Genomic DNA, 12,631 nt, shown 5'->3' with positions numbered 1-12,631 from the left:
TTCAGGGTGTCCTGCCTGTGATCCATCCTGGGATTAACCAGGCCGGATTACAGTTCCAGGAACTCACAGATCCTTGAAAGTTCTTGACATTCATGAGTTCCTCTGGCAAGCGAGGCTGGGTTGGCTGGGTTGTGAAACCCGGATGACCAGCCATGGCAAGGCCTAGCAGCCCATGTGTGTGTAGTATGTGTGTGTGTTGTGTATGTGGGCGTGTGGTGTGTATGTGGGCATGCGGTGTGTATGTGTGTGTTGTGTGTATATATATCTTGGGATGGGAAGAGGGTGGAGTGTGTGTATGTGGTGATCGTGGTGGTGATGATACTAATACACATCTATCATCACCACCCCTTGCGTCGTCATGGCTACTCTGCAGTGGACACTCCACCGCAAAGCAGCCGGCGGCGGAAGAAAGAGCAGATTGCTCGTCCCACGCGAGCAAGTCGCGACCGCTTCTTCTTCTGCTCTCTCGTCTCCTGCACCAGCAACTCCGTCTTGGCCTCCGTCTTCTCCAGCTTCTTCTCGAGCTTTTCCTCCTTCCCCTCTTCCTCCTCTTCCTCCACCTTCCCCTCAACCTCCCCTTCCTCCTCCACCAACTCCGTCTTCTCCTCCATGCTCTGCTCCGCAATCTCCGTCTTCTCTGCAGAGGCCAGGGTGAGTGAGGGCTGCGCAGGAGTTGACCTGTGAAGGGACAGACACGACACCATTTCATATCCCGTCTATCGTTTGTTATTACTCTACAAGGTCACAACTCCCGGTCATCCGTGCGTGAAATATCCCCGTTGCATTTTCACCTTGCTTTGCAACATTCACAGAATCTTAAGACACAGTAGGGCTTTCCTTGGTAATTAAGGAAAGTGCTAAGAAGTAATAATATAAACACACAGGACACACACGCAGAGCGGCTTACGGTTGCACAGCGGCTGCAGAGGTTCTGTCGCTTTCCCTGTCGCACAGCGAGACCAGTCCCAGGTCAGTGGTGGCGACGACCGTGATGGTGGTTGCAGCGGTGGTGGTGGAGGCGGCCGTGGTGGCCGTGATGGATGCAGGGGCGATGGTGGTGTATGTGGTGGTGATGCCGGCAACAGTGGTTGTGATGGATGTAGTGGTGATAGTGGTGGCAGCGGCGGTGACGGTGATGGTGGCCGCCGTGGTTTTAACTGCAGCTGCTCCGGGTTGCCCGGGTTCACCCGTGCCGATATCCTGCAGCCATTTATGTGCCAGCGCCTGCTCCGGTGTCATCCGAAAAGCCGGGCTCCATCTGTTGAGACACACAGTCAGACGCGGCACACGCCGTGAGTGATGATGATTGGAGGGTTTACATTCGTATCCTCTCACCGGGTCCAAGAACTAATTTCAGCAGTAGTAGCAGTCATCCACTTTTGGTGATGATCACCAAAATCATCATCATTGACCATTTGCTGCTGTGATCAATGGCAGATGCACCACCTGTGCTCCCAACTCTGCCACTTTGCTGCGTATTAGACGCTCGGTGCTCTGCTCGTTGTGAGCGTTGCTCCTCCACCCTCTGTTGTTGCTGAGTGGCGACTTCCGTCCAACTGCCAATTAGCCTGAAAGTGCACCTTGCCTGGCATTTCCCTGTGTCGTATTTATCGAAACTGAACTCAACGCCGCTGGTAACATTAATCGCCAAGTCCAACCAGCTCCACATCCTCCAATGCCACGTAAGCTCATCTCTACTTTGACATGGCCCAGCAGTGACATGGCCCAGCAGTGACGGGGCCCAGCATGAGCGTGTTGTTTACCGTGTGTTGCAGAGGGTCACAGTGCACATCCAGTGGCCGTCCTGGTTAATGCAGCGGGTGTGTGAACCGTAAAAATACTCACTGTTTGCTTCATAGAGAATGTTAAAGATCCTGTCATGTAATTTGCAAGAGAAGGCCATTGTATGCTGACATCACGGTCAAAATTATACTAAAGAATGTACTGCTTGTAAGCAGGGCCGTCCATAGGGGGGTGTGGGTCCACGGCCAATCTCACCGTGTGGGCCCACCGACACCTTCAAACTAAAGCGGAAGTGTTACATCTGACACCACCGTGACATTGAAGTATGGCACCCCTCAAGTTACTCGACTTGAATGTACAGTGGTACCTCGATATACGTCGTTAATTCGTTCCAGAAGGTCGAACTTATACTGAAAATTACGTCTACCAAACGAATGTTTCCCATAATAAATAAAGGGAAATGAAATAATCCGCTCCAGAGTATAATAAATTATATTTTATATGGCATATTATACGTTAATTTGGGTTGTATTAAATAATTTAGACACTACTTATTATTAAAATGCATACATAAATCAAAATAAATGCATACATAAATTGAAATAAATTGAAATGAAAATAAAATTTAACATCACTTTACCTTGCTGAGAGGAGTTGAATGAATGTACAAAAAATTCACGTTAAAATGATAAAAAAAACACGTGAAAATGCACAGGGATCTACTGTACAGGTACAGGCTGACTGAGGAGTGGCGCTTTGTTTAAGTCATGAATCGGGTATACGCGGTGACTTATCCCGACCCATACAAGTTCTAGCAAGCGCGTCGTATCCCAAGCAAGACGTCGTATCCCAAGGCATTTTTTTCTCGTCAAAACACGACGTATACCAAATTCGACATTCCACAGCGGTCGTATACCGAGGTATGACTGTACGTAGAAATCATCGCCCCCCACTACACAAACTTGGCAGGACCCTCCTGAAAAAGAGTCTTGAGGCTCACTGAAGCTTTCCGAGGTAAGCAAACGTCAGTAAAATAATAAAAGCAGTGGTCTACATTCCCCAATTCTATCTATTATCCTTGTTCGACCTTGAAATCATTATTGCATTGCACAGGGCGCTCGCCTAAATTCTACGGCAACGCAAACCACCGTACGTCACATTTCATCCATTCCCGTGCGCTTTTGCGGTCTAGCCAAGAGGAAAACGCCAAGGGACGTGGTTGCGGACATGAGCAATTGTGGACTTTTGACTTCGAAGATGATAAGAGTCTAGGTCTCTGTGTAAGTATATGGATCATGTAAGTATATGCAATGATAGGGATTCTGATTTTGCTTGAGAGGGATGGAGCTATTTGCTGGAGGAGAGCGGTCGCTCATCATTTAGAGCAGAGTGACCGATGCGAGAATCCTCGTGGGGGAGAGGGGCCCTTACTGGAGGCAGCTGCTGATGAAGTCCACAAACTCCGGGCCGTAGTTTGCAAGCAGCATGCAGAGCGGGCGTCTCCCTGGCACTCGATGGCAACCAAACATCCTTGGCTGCTTGTCGGATTCTACAGGTAGCATGCACAGACAGGAGAAACAGTCACACAACCTACGTAGCCCTTGCACACCGGCAGCGATGCCGCAACAGTGCGATGTTGTAGCACTATGCCATGGCCCAGCGGTAGCAATTTTGCTGCTTGTTATAGAAGTTTGTAGGGTGTATTAACCATACCAAAATTCGCATTGTTTGCTTCACAGTGGACGTTCCAGATCCCGCGACGTCATTAGAAAATAGTCGGCCATTGCGTCCCAATGTGAAAAATGAAACTGAAAATTACTCCATGAGAAGTGTAATGGAACATCGCCCAATACTGTGAAACTACAGCAAACTGTCTAAAATACAGCAGCACCTTAATTCTAGCTCATCTCATGCTAAAATAATGGCACACAAAATGTAATAATCATAATATTTATTATGAATTACTATTAATTATTGTAATAAACCATACATTTTAAATCGAATGTTTGGCATCATCTGGCATGGGTGTTGGTACGACAAAGGAGCATATGCACGATTCATTATCGATATTTGGGTCAGGCCGCTTAATGACTGAGCCACATTTTCTGCTGCAGGACCCGAATGTCAGATGTACAAGCATTTCAAGGCTAACTGCCTGGATTTCAGTCCGACTTCTTGCATCCTGCCCTGATGATGCTTGACGCATTTTCAAGTGAAAAGTTGCATCTAATTGCGAAAGTTGGTTGTAAAAATCGAAGTTGAAATATTTATGGGTGGTTAAGCTAAAAGAAGAACAGTTGGCTCGTGAAACACTTTACACATTCAACTTTCATTTGTTTGCCTATGTCGGGTGTCGGAGGATCTTAAGGACCTAAATGGTCATATCATTACGTGGTTTTGCCAGAAAATCTATTTCGAACCATGTGCAAACATAGCCCCCCTAAAATATAACAGTTCTGGGGCACCCCATCAAACGTAATCCAGTCAGCCTGTCCCTTCAACTTACTAAAGTATTTGTTTCTTCTAGGAGCAGCTTTCACCAAGTCGTCCGGAGGCAGCCCCAGGACCTACGCACGGTTCACACAAAAAACAAAGATGCCGCATATAAATGTAACTGACTGTTGTGGCAAGTGCTTTAATAAGCACCTATTAAGGCCAATGCAGCACACTAGAGGATGGGCCCCATAGCAATAGGTACTTGACACACCACATGATTACTCACGAAAATACTTTATTAACGCCACATGATTATTTAACGCTGTTGGCTTATGTCCATTTCAGGGATTCATCAACACTCTTGGTGGTAAGCGGGAATCAAACTCGGGTCACGAGGTTGGTAGCACAGTTCACTAACCACTACGCTACCACTCCCCACGGTTCTCCCACAGGTGCAGGGCAGTGGTAATGCCTTGGCCCAGAAGTAGCACGTTTGCCTCCTGGTTCAAATCCAGCCACCCAGTTTTTACTTGCGATGTGTACAAACCGTAAACTACGACGTGCCGTCTGCTTTATTCGCAGTGGATGTAATGATCCCATGACGCTACTTGAAAGGAGTCGGCCATTGTATGCACGAGTTATGGTCTTGCAAGTGTGCTGGATGTAGCTTCAAGTAAAACCTAATTAATTTCTAAACTTGATTGGAAGAATTGTTCTTCAAATTACTGGTGGTGAGCCTAAACAGCAAGGAGCTGTTTAAGTTTGTGCGTGCACGACAATTTATTATGTTTGGCTGTGTCAGAAAATGGAGGTAAAAAATATTCCCAAATCATTACATGACCAAGAATCTATTATCATTCACGAGTGAAGTGCTGTGTGGGCAGTACCTCCATGCAGCACACTAACTGGTCATCGAAGTTCATGGGGTTGAAGATGGCTGTTCCGGTTGCCATCTCCGCCACGGTGCAACCCAGAGCCCACATGTCCGCTGAGCAGGTGGACGAGTAACCCAGGTGCCCCTCCGGAGCCATGAACATGAGGGTACCGAAGGACACGGAGGCTGAAAATCACAAAGACAACGATCCCCATTTAACCTTTAAAAGCATCAACTGACACGTCATTACCCACACACGGTCACATGTACATACGTGTGCGCAAACACAGACACGGGGGTTTACAAAGGCAAACAGTCCCCGTATAGCCTTTAACAGACTGTTGGGACAAGTGGTGTTAGTGAGTACTTATTAAGGCCGGCACGGTACACAGGATGGGTGGCTACCACCACGCACTACCGCCTTTCTCAGAAGGTGCTGTTTACACTTTGCTGCAGGTATTCATTTGATGCTGAGTTGGTGGTCGTGGCGGCTGTGGTGTCACTGCTGGGCCATGTCACTGCTGGGCCATGTCACAGTAGAGATGTGCTCATGTGGAATTGGAGGATGTCGAGCCGGTTGGACTTGGAAATGACTGTTACCAGCGGCGTTGAGATCAGTTTCGTGAAATACGACACAGGGCAGTGTCAGGCAAGGTACACTTTGAGACTACTTGGCAGTTGATGGCAAGTCGCCACTCAGGCCCAGGAGGAGTTCAGATAATCGTCACTGGTGTAGGTGGTTGTTAGCGGGAATGGAACCTGGGTCGCTAAGTTCATAGCGCAGTGTGGTAACCGCTACTAGCAATCTCAGGTAAGGGCACTCACTTTGACAGCCCTCAACGAAGCTGTGTCCAAAGTCTGTGACCTTCATGGTCCCTGCCACGCGGTCCTTGACCAATATGTTTTCCTAGATGAAGAACAAAAGAAGGCATTCACAGAGGGTGTAACAGCATTCATCCAGCAGTCCAGTGATCATATACCAAAATTGCAAAATATCTACGAAAGGTGAGTTAGACTTGGTGACTCTGTCATAAAGGTTAGTTGCAACGACAGGATATGTTTACCGACAGCTGCCACTGGGGGTGCCCTTTCAAATGTTAGATGAGATGCGATGTAAGTCGATTATTGCTTGTAAAAAGAGACCCTAAAGTAGCTAAAAGCTGCTCGTCCATGTTAACAAGTTGGGGAAAATCATGTACACGCTTGGATTGGGTAACACTTTCCATCACGCGTTTGTCTTGGAAATAATGTATTTAGTAGGATGGAGGCTGATGAGTCGCCCTAAAAAGGAGCTTAATAGCTCAATGGGCTTAATTTGGAAAATAAACTTCTGATTCTAAAATTAATTTGTATATTTGCAAATTGAGTAATACCCCAGGTTCCTTCGGGGATGCGTTCCAAAAAGGTGTAATGACGAATATCCAATCAATGTAAAAGGGGAAGACATAAATCAGAGAATTACTGGAGTTATTTCTTCTCCTGGTTTGTGTCCGCCAATTGTTTCTTTCTCAGCCAAGTCACTAATAGCAACACAACTTTGGCCAAAGTCTGCTTCACATTCGATCATCTTTTTCAGAGTTACCATGACTCCCCCACCGCCCATCCCAGACAGATGAACATAGCTAATACATTAAAACCCTTTGATCAATGTGGCTGGGGCTTTCTCCAGGTTTACAGTGAGGTTCCGCCAAACACTGTGTCCACTCACAGGCTTGAGGTCACCGTGAATAATTTTCTTCGCGTGGAGGTGAGACAGGCACTTGAGGATCCCCTTTGTAAATATTTTCACCTCCTCCATCTGAAGGGGCTCGGCATTCTGATGACGAATCAGGTCATCAAGGGTTCCGCTGTGAAAGAGGCAACAATACAAAGTCGGTGCCATTCGGTGATGTTCTGATTCATATAATAACAATAGATTATTATGCTTTAAACAGGACATCCTCACGCCTCTTTTTCAGGAGGGTCCTGCCAAGTTTTGACAGTAGAGGGGGCGATGTTGCTGCTATGCATTATCCCAATTTAGTAACGTGTCGGTAAAATTCAGCCATTGGGGTGATTAGCCAAGGACAGTCACGTTGGGTATTTATTAGAAACGATACACGTTTTATTTTACCAACTGATTGAGAGGATATGGCTATGTAAAAGTGAGCAGGGCTAGCAGAGAAACGAAAATGGCTTCCAGCTCGACATGTGTCCCAGTTTAGTCTTAAAACGACACATTGTCGCAAGAGCACGTCAACTCAACGATGCTACCTGACACGTGGTACGTACCTCAACAGCTCCAAGACGATGGTGTAGTGTTTTCTGAACTGAAACCAATCCAACATCTTGATGATGTTGCAGTCGTCGGTGTCCCCCGCCTGAACTTGGATCCCAATGTGTATCTCCCTCCTCTGGAGATTGTCATCATTGGCGCTGCAAATACATAGTCCACAATTAAATATTGATAATAATGTAGACTTATATACCATGCACACTCTCAAAGACAGAGACCTATTCAGATGCGTGAGCATCCACATACAAGTGGGAAGGCAGCCAAGCAGTAAGCTGGCGCTTACAATTTCCCAAGCTCTGAGATCCTTTGTATGTTAAGATGAATCCGCCAATTAATATTCATGGTAAAAGATTGGGTCGCGACTATGAATATGGCTCTCAAAATTCAAGGCTATCGCAAATAGAGGTGCTATGATTCACAGACACAGCCTGCAGTGGTTTCAGGGTAGGGGCCTATGTTACTTTAAATTCGGTTGTAATTTTCAGCATTGGGATGTTTAGGTAAGCCTGCTTAAATTGTATGGGTTTTTTTTAGCTTCGAGAGGAAACTGGAAAATCTGGAGTAAACCGATGCGAAACATGGAGATATAAACTCAGAAAGGCACTCGGGCCATTCATGCTGTGAGGCACAAATGTTACCACTGTGCCACCCTGCCTTCCCTTATAGTCACGTTAATAACATCAGCCTGATTATGGCATGGGCCAGTGTGGAGTCTTACCTCAGTGGAATGCTCAGGATTTTTACCGCCACCAGGGTGTTTGTCTTGTGGTCAAGACACTTGATCACTATGCCTTGACCGCCCATCCCAATGATCTTCAGCACCTCATACCGAAAGTTGAGGTGCTCGTGTTTAACCTGCGCAACAATCACACAGTGGTTAAGTGCCGATTCAATTGAGGCTCATTCAATCAGTGCTCGTTAGACAACGCATAGAGAGACTTAATCCATGCAGTGACAAGGAGCACGAGTTACTGAAGTAGCCGAGCTTTGTCAATTCTAGTGAAGGGTGAAGACAAGACTTGATGTGCTCATTTGCCATGCTATTTAACCATTTTCAACACACTTTTGGCACACAGCACGAAGGGCCTGGGTTAAATGTGCAGCTCAGTCTCTTTTTGCGTGGAGTTATTTTCTACCCCTCTTTAGAAAATTGTGAGTGTGTAGAGTTTGTATGCTTTCGCCTTGTTCTGCATGGCTTACATCCTGGTTCTTTGGAATCTGCCCATTGGTAATAAACACTCACAATGTAACCGGTGATGACCAACCATGCTGAAAACGTACCTGCAAATTGATCAATTGGTTTTACACACAGCAACCTCGCTAAATACTGCAATAAATTGTCAGAACCGTCCTGAAAATTTAATGGCAATGTTGCTATCAGAATCAAAGTGTATTTCCAGAGTAAATACATTGACCTCAAATACCAACTGCATATATGCAGGTAATTTTTCAGCATTGATATATTTGGCCAATACCAGTTACAACGAGTGTGTGACAACACCGTGGTGTGAGGACATTGTCGTTGATGATGGTGTACCTGATAACGCGATGATGATACCGTGTGCAGTTGATTATGCTGAATGTGATGACGATGTTTATGATGATGATGACACCCGAAGTAATAACCAGGGTGGCCTGCCGTATTTATTCCACAGACTTTTGCAACGAGCAGCAAGCCCACTACCACCGAGCCATGGCATCGCCTCCAAGGCGGGTATTTTGTGGAGTGCCTTACCGGAATATAATTGTCATCTTCATCATCGTAACCATTATTGTAGAAACCCCGAGCTTGATTTTGGAGCCCAAAGTACCATATCTCCTGCATGGCTAAGAGCTCTGTTCGCTCACTTTCTTTCAGGTAGCTGCCGTAGAGCTGCAGAATTTCTGCAGATATGGCAACAAAAACAATAATTAATACATTATTATTACTATGCTTGTTTCTTATCTTAGATACATATCGCGCCTTATTCCAATGTGCATTACACCAATTACAACATTGTGCATAAGATGATAATAGTTGAGACAAAGCAGGGTTATTAAAAGTGGTGGTGTAGGTATGGTGACAGCAGAACAGGCATGAGAGGTTAAGGAGGGGTGAGGGTAGGCCTGGTCTTGAATGAGGGTCGGGGGTTAGGGAGCAGCAGTAGAGGTAGTGATAGAAGTGATGATAGGGGTCGAGGTAGTGATATGGGTTGAGGTAGGCTTGATCGCAGCTGAGGGACAGAGTCAGAGAGTAGCAGTAGGATGGGCAAGGGAGAAGAGATGGCTTTTATTTAAGGGAGGAACGGAAGTAGGTTTTCCACGGACAGCCTTGTTCTTGCCGAGTTATTACAATAGGGGCTGATGGTGTAATCAGAACTGAATAGCTGCTGGTAATTGTTAAGTCTTTAAAGTTTGGCCAATGACAGTAACAGTTTGTTTTTTTACGTGAGGAAACTGGAGTCCCTGAAGGAATCTCGTGCGGAACAGGTCGAGAACATAAACTCAACATGCAGTGACATCCGAGTCAGGAATCAAACCCACGCCTTCTTGCTGTGGTACCACTGTAACACCTTGCTGTCCAAACTTTAGATGCCGTGTGAAAGCACATTGGGACATAGGAAATAAATTAATCATTTTGTCATAAGTCTGGTTGACAACGAAGGAGAAAACAGACTTACGTAAATATGTGAGTTGTATTTAAATGGTAACTCTCACTTTTATAAGCACGGTTGCTAGGTATTACAGCAACACTTCCACTACACAGGCCAATCAGCTGCCAATCAGCTGAAAGCAAAATTAAGCACCCATGCAATATGGATGCCTTCACATCCCCCAACCAACATGGCTGACGCAATGTCCTCCATGTAAAAAATGGACAACTTGACATCACCCGTACAAGAAAACCAGCACGATGTCACCCATGCCATATGGCTCACTTAAAGTCACCTCTAGAATATGGCAACCAGGACATCTTCCATGAAACATTGCCGCCATCACATCCGCACTCCACGATGTAGCATGGCCGATGTGACATCACCAATGCAACATGGCTGATATGATGTTCCCCATAATTGTTATTACCATGCGGGGTTTTGCACTGGATGGTGGCTCCGTCTTGTGAGTCTGAGAGTGCACTCCATCTCACGTCTTTCCTCTGTATCTTTCTCGATTGGCTTGACTACACACACAAAAACAAATGTCCACAATATAGCGTTTAACAAACTGTTGGAGCAAGTGCAGTTATTGAGCACTGAGCCAGCATTTCTGAAATCTTCGCTTCCAAATTCAGGAGGGTCCTGGCATGTTTTTTTAGCAGTGCGTAATGTTACTGGGTGTAATCCCAATGTATTAATTTGCAGAATTTTTTTGGAAGAGGAACACATGGAATAGAGAATATACGCAGGTGAATGACAACAGTCAAACTCTTAATAAAAAGGACACATTGTGGCAATAAGCGATGTTGACCAATGGTCAAGGAAAATAACAATGACAGCCAAGTAATGGAGCACTTCCGAGAGATCGTCCAACTGGAGAAGGAGCGATAAAATCATCTCAGCTAGCAGGAGCTGAACGGAATATTATATCACAGGATATTTAGAGGTGTCATCGGCTTGGGGAGGCCTTCATTCAGCAGTGGAGAGATAAAAATGCTGTAGATGTTCTGGTTAAAATAGACATTCAGGTACACAGACAGGATCTCAGTCAGACACTGTTTGATACCTAGACACAGGCAGGTAGACACACAGCCAGGCAGAATTTGTGAGGAGAGAGAGTAGAGAACACAGGCACGTGAATCACATTCGCCCATACATCAACACGCGAGTTGAGGAGCCGTACCTCCATGTTGGCGACGTGCAGAGCAAGTTTCGTAGAGTGTTTGTGTCTCACACCTTCTGGGTTTCTGTGAGGAAAGCGGGAGACGAGTCTAGGGTCGTACACAGTCTACGATCATTTCTCAATAATATTCACATCTCTATATCGTGAAATCCTGAACATTTATATAATTACTCATTTGGGATTGCACATCGCCCTCTACTGGCAGACTAATGGCCACTTGCAGACCAAGTTCTGAGCCACCTTGTGACCCACAGGGATAGCTATCACGAGAGGTTGAGAGGGGTGAGTATGGGGTGAGACAGCAGCAAAATCCATCATTGTACTGCACTTCTATGCTCCCCCATCCCATGATTTAACCACAGCTCCAACACAAACCCACATCGTCAAAACGGACATCCATCATCAACACGAACCCACATCATCGACACAGACTCACATCATCAACACGGACCAACATCATCAACACAAACACAGTTTAACACGTAGGCTTTCATGACTAATATCATCCATAATAGAGGGTTTTTGGGTTAAATATATAAATGTGTCATTAAAACCCGCCACCACCCGACACAGACAACTAGTAAGGGTTGTCACTTAAACAGAACATGCCAATTCGTCACTAGTACAGAACACCGGTGCGTTGCAGAGCCAAGCCACAACATTTACAATTTGAGCACGACGTTTAGCCACTAAGGGGCCGTCCATAAATGACGTCATGCGATTTTGGACGATTTTTGACCCCCCCCCCCTCGTCAAACGGCATCACAAAAAGTCAGACCCCCCCTCAAATATGACGTCACAAAGCTCTGCCCCCCCCCCCCCAAAAAAAATATATAAACATGCTTCAAATCGCTTTAAACTGTCATTGTAGTGCACTGATGTTGTAGGAGAAAACATGTATTAAAAAGTCTATTTAATTAAGTAGAATGTGTTGCCTATATTAAAAGTTGCGCATTTTAATGTGGCGTCACATTTCTCAAACCCCCTCCCGCCTCGTTACACATCGTCACAAATGTCTGACCCCCCCCCCTCCCCAAGGTGCCTGACGTCATTTATGGAAGGCCCATAATTACCACAAGTTTCATCAGGCGACATACATATTTGTGAAGAAGTCTAACAGTTCCGTTATTTATATACACACATTAACATGGACCCAAATCATCAGACCCACATCATCAATACAAACTCATATCAACAAAACGGACTCACATCATCAACACGGACTTGCATCATGAACACAAAATCACATCCTTAACACATGAAGCTGCCGAGTGTAACCAAGTCTCACTCTGATTCGTTCCCACTCTGCTGCTCTTTCCCCACACCTCTTCCACTCTCACCTGTTCGAGTATTCGCTCGGAGTGGCTTCAGCTGCTGTCTTCTGCGTCCGTCTCCTCCACGTGTCTCTCGAACATTGAGGGCACGTGGTCCGAGACCGGATGTCGTAGGATATTGCGTCACGGTGACGTCAAGACGGTTGATCC

The 12,631-nt window shown here is 45.8% G+C and overlaps 1 long non-coding RNA gene across 1 annotated transcript; it reads right to left on the bottom strand.

Annotated features, from left to right (window-relative positions):
• Positions 1–10,357: 10,357 nt before the first annotated feature.
• On the bottom strand, positions 10,358–12,631 carry LOC142905741 (uncharacterized). Its single transcript, XR_012929769.1, has 3 exons — positions 12,488–12,631; positions 11,148–11,211; positions 10,358–10,488 (listed from the first exon to the last, which is right to left on the bottom strand). It is a non-coding gene; the product is annotated as an uncharacterized LOC142905741 (long non-coding RNA).

The sequence above is a fragment of the Petromyzon marinus genome, chromosome 58, assembly GCF_048934315.1.
Source record: "Petromyzon marinus isolate PM22_M1 ecotype Great Lakes invasive population chromosome 58, UKy_Petmar_22M1.pri1.0, whole genome shotgun sequence".
Lineage (NCBI taxonomy): Eukaryota > Metazoa > Chordata > Hyperoartia > Petromyzontiformes > Petromyzontidae > Petromyzon > Petromyzon marinus.
Note: the sequence above shows the minus strand (reverse complement) of the source record. Positions and strands in the feature narration are given on the sequence as shown.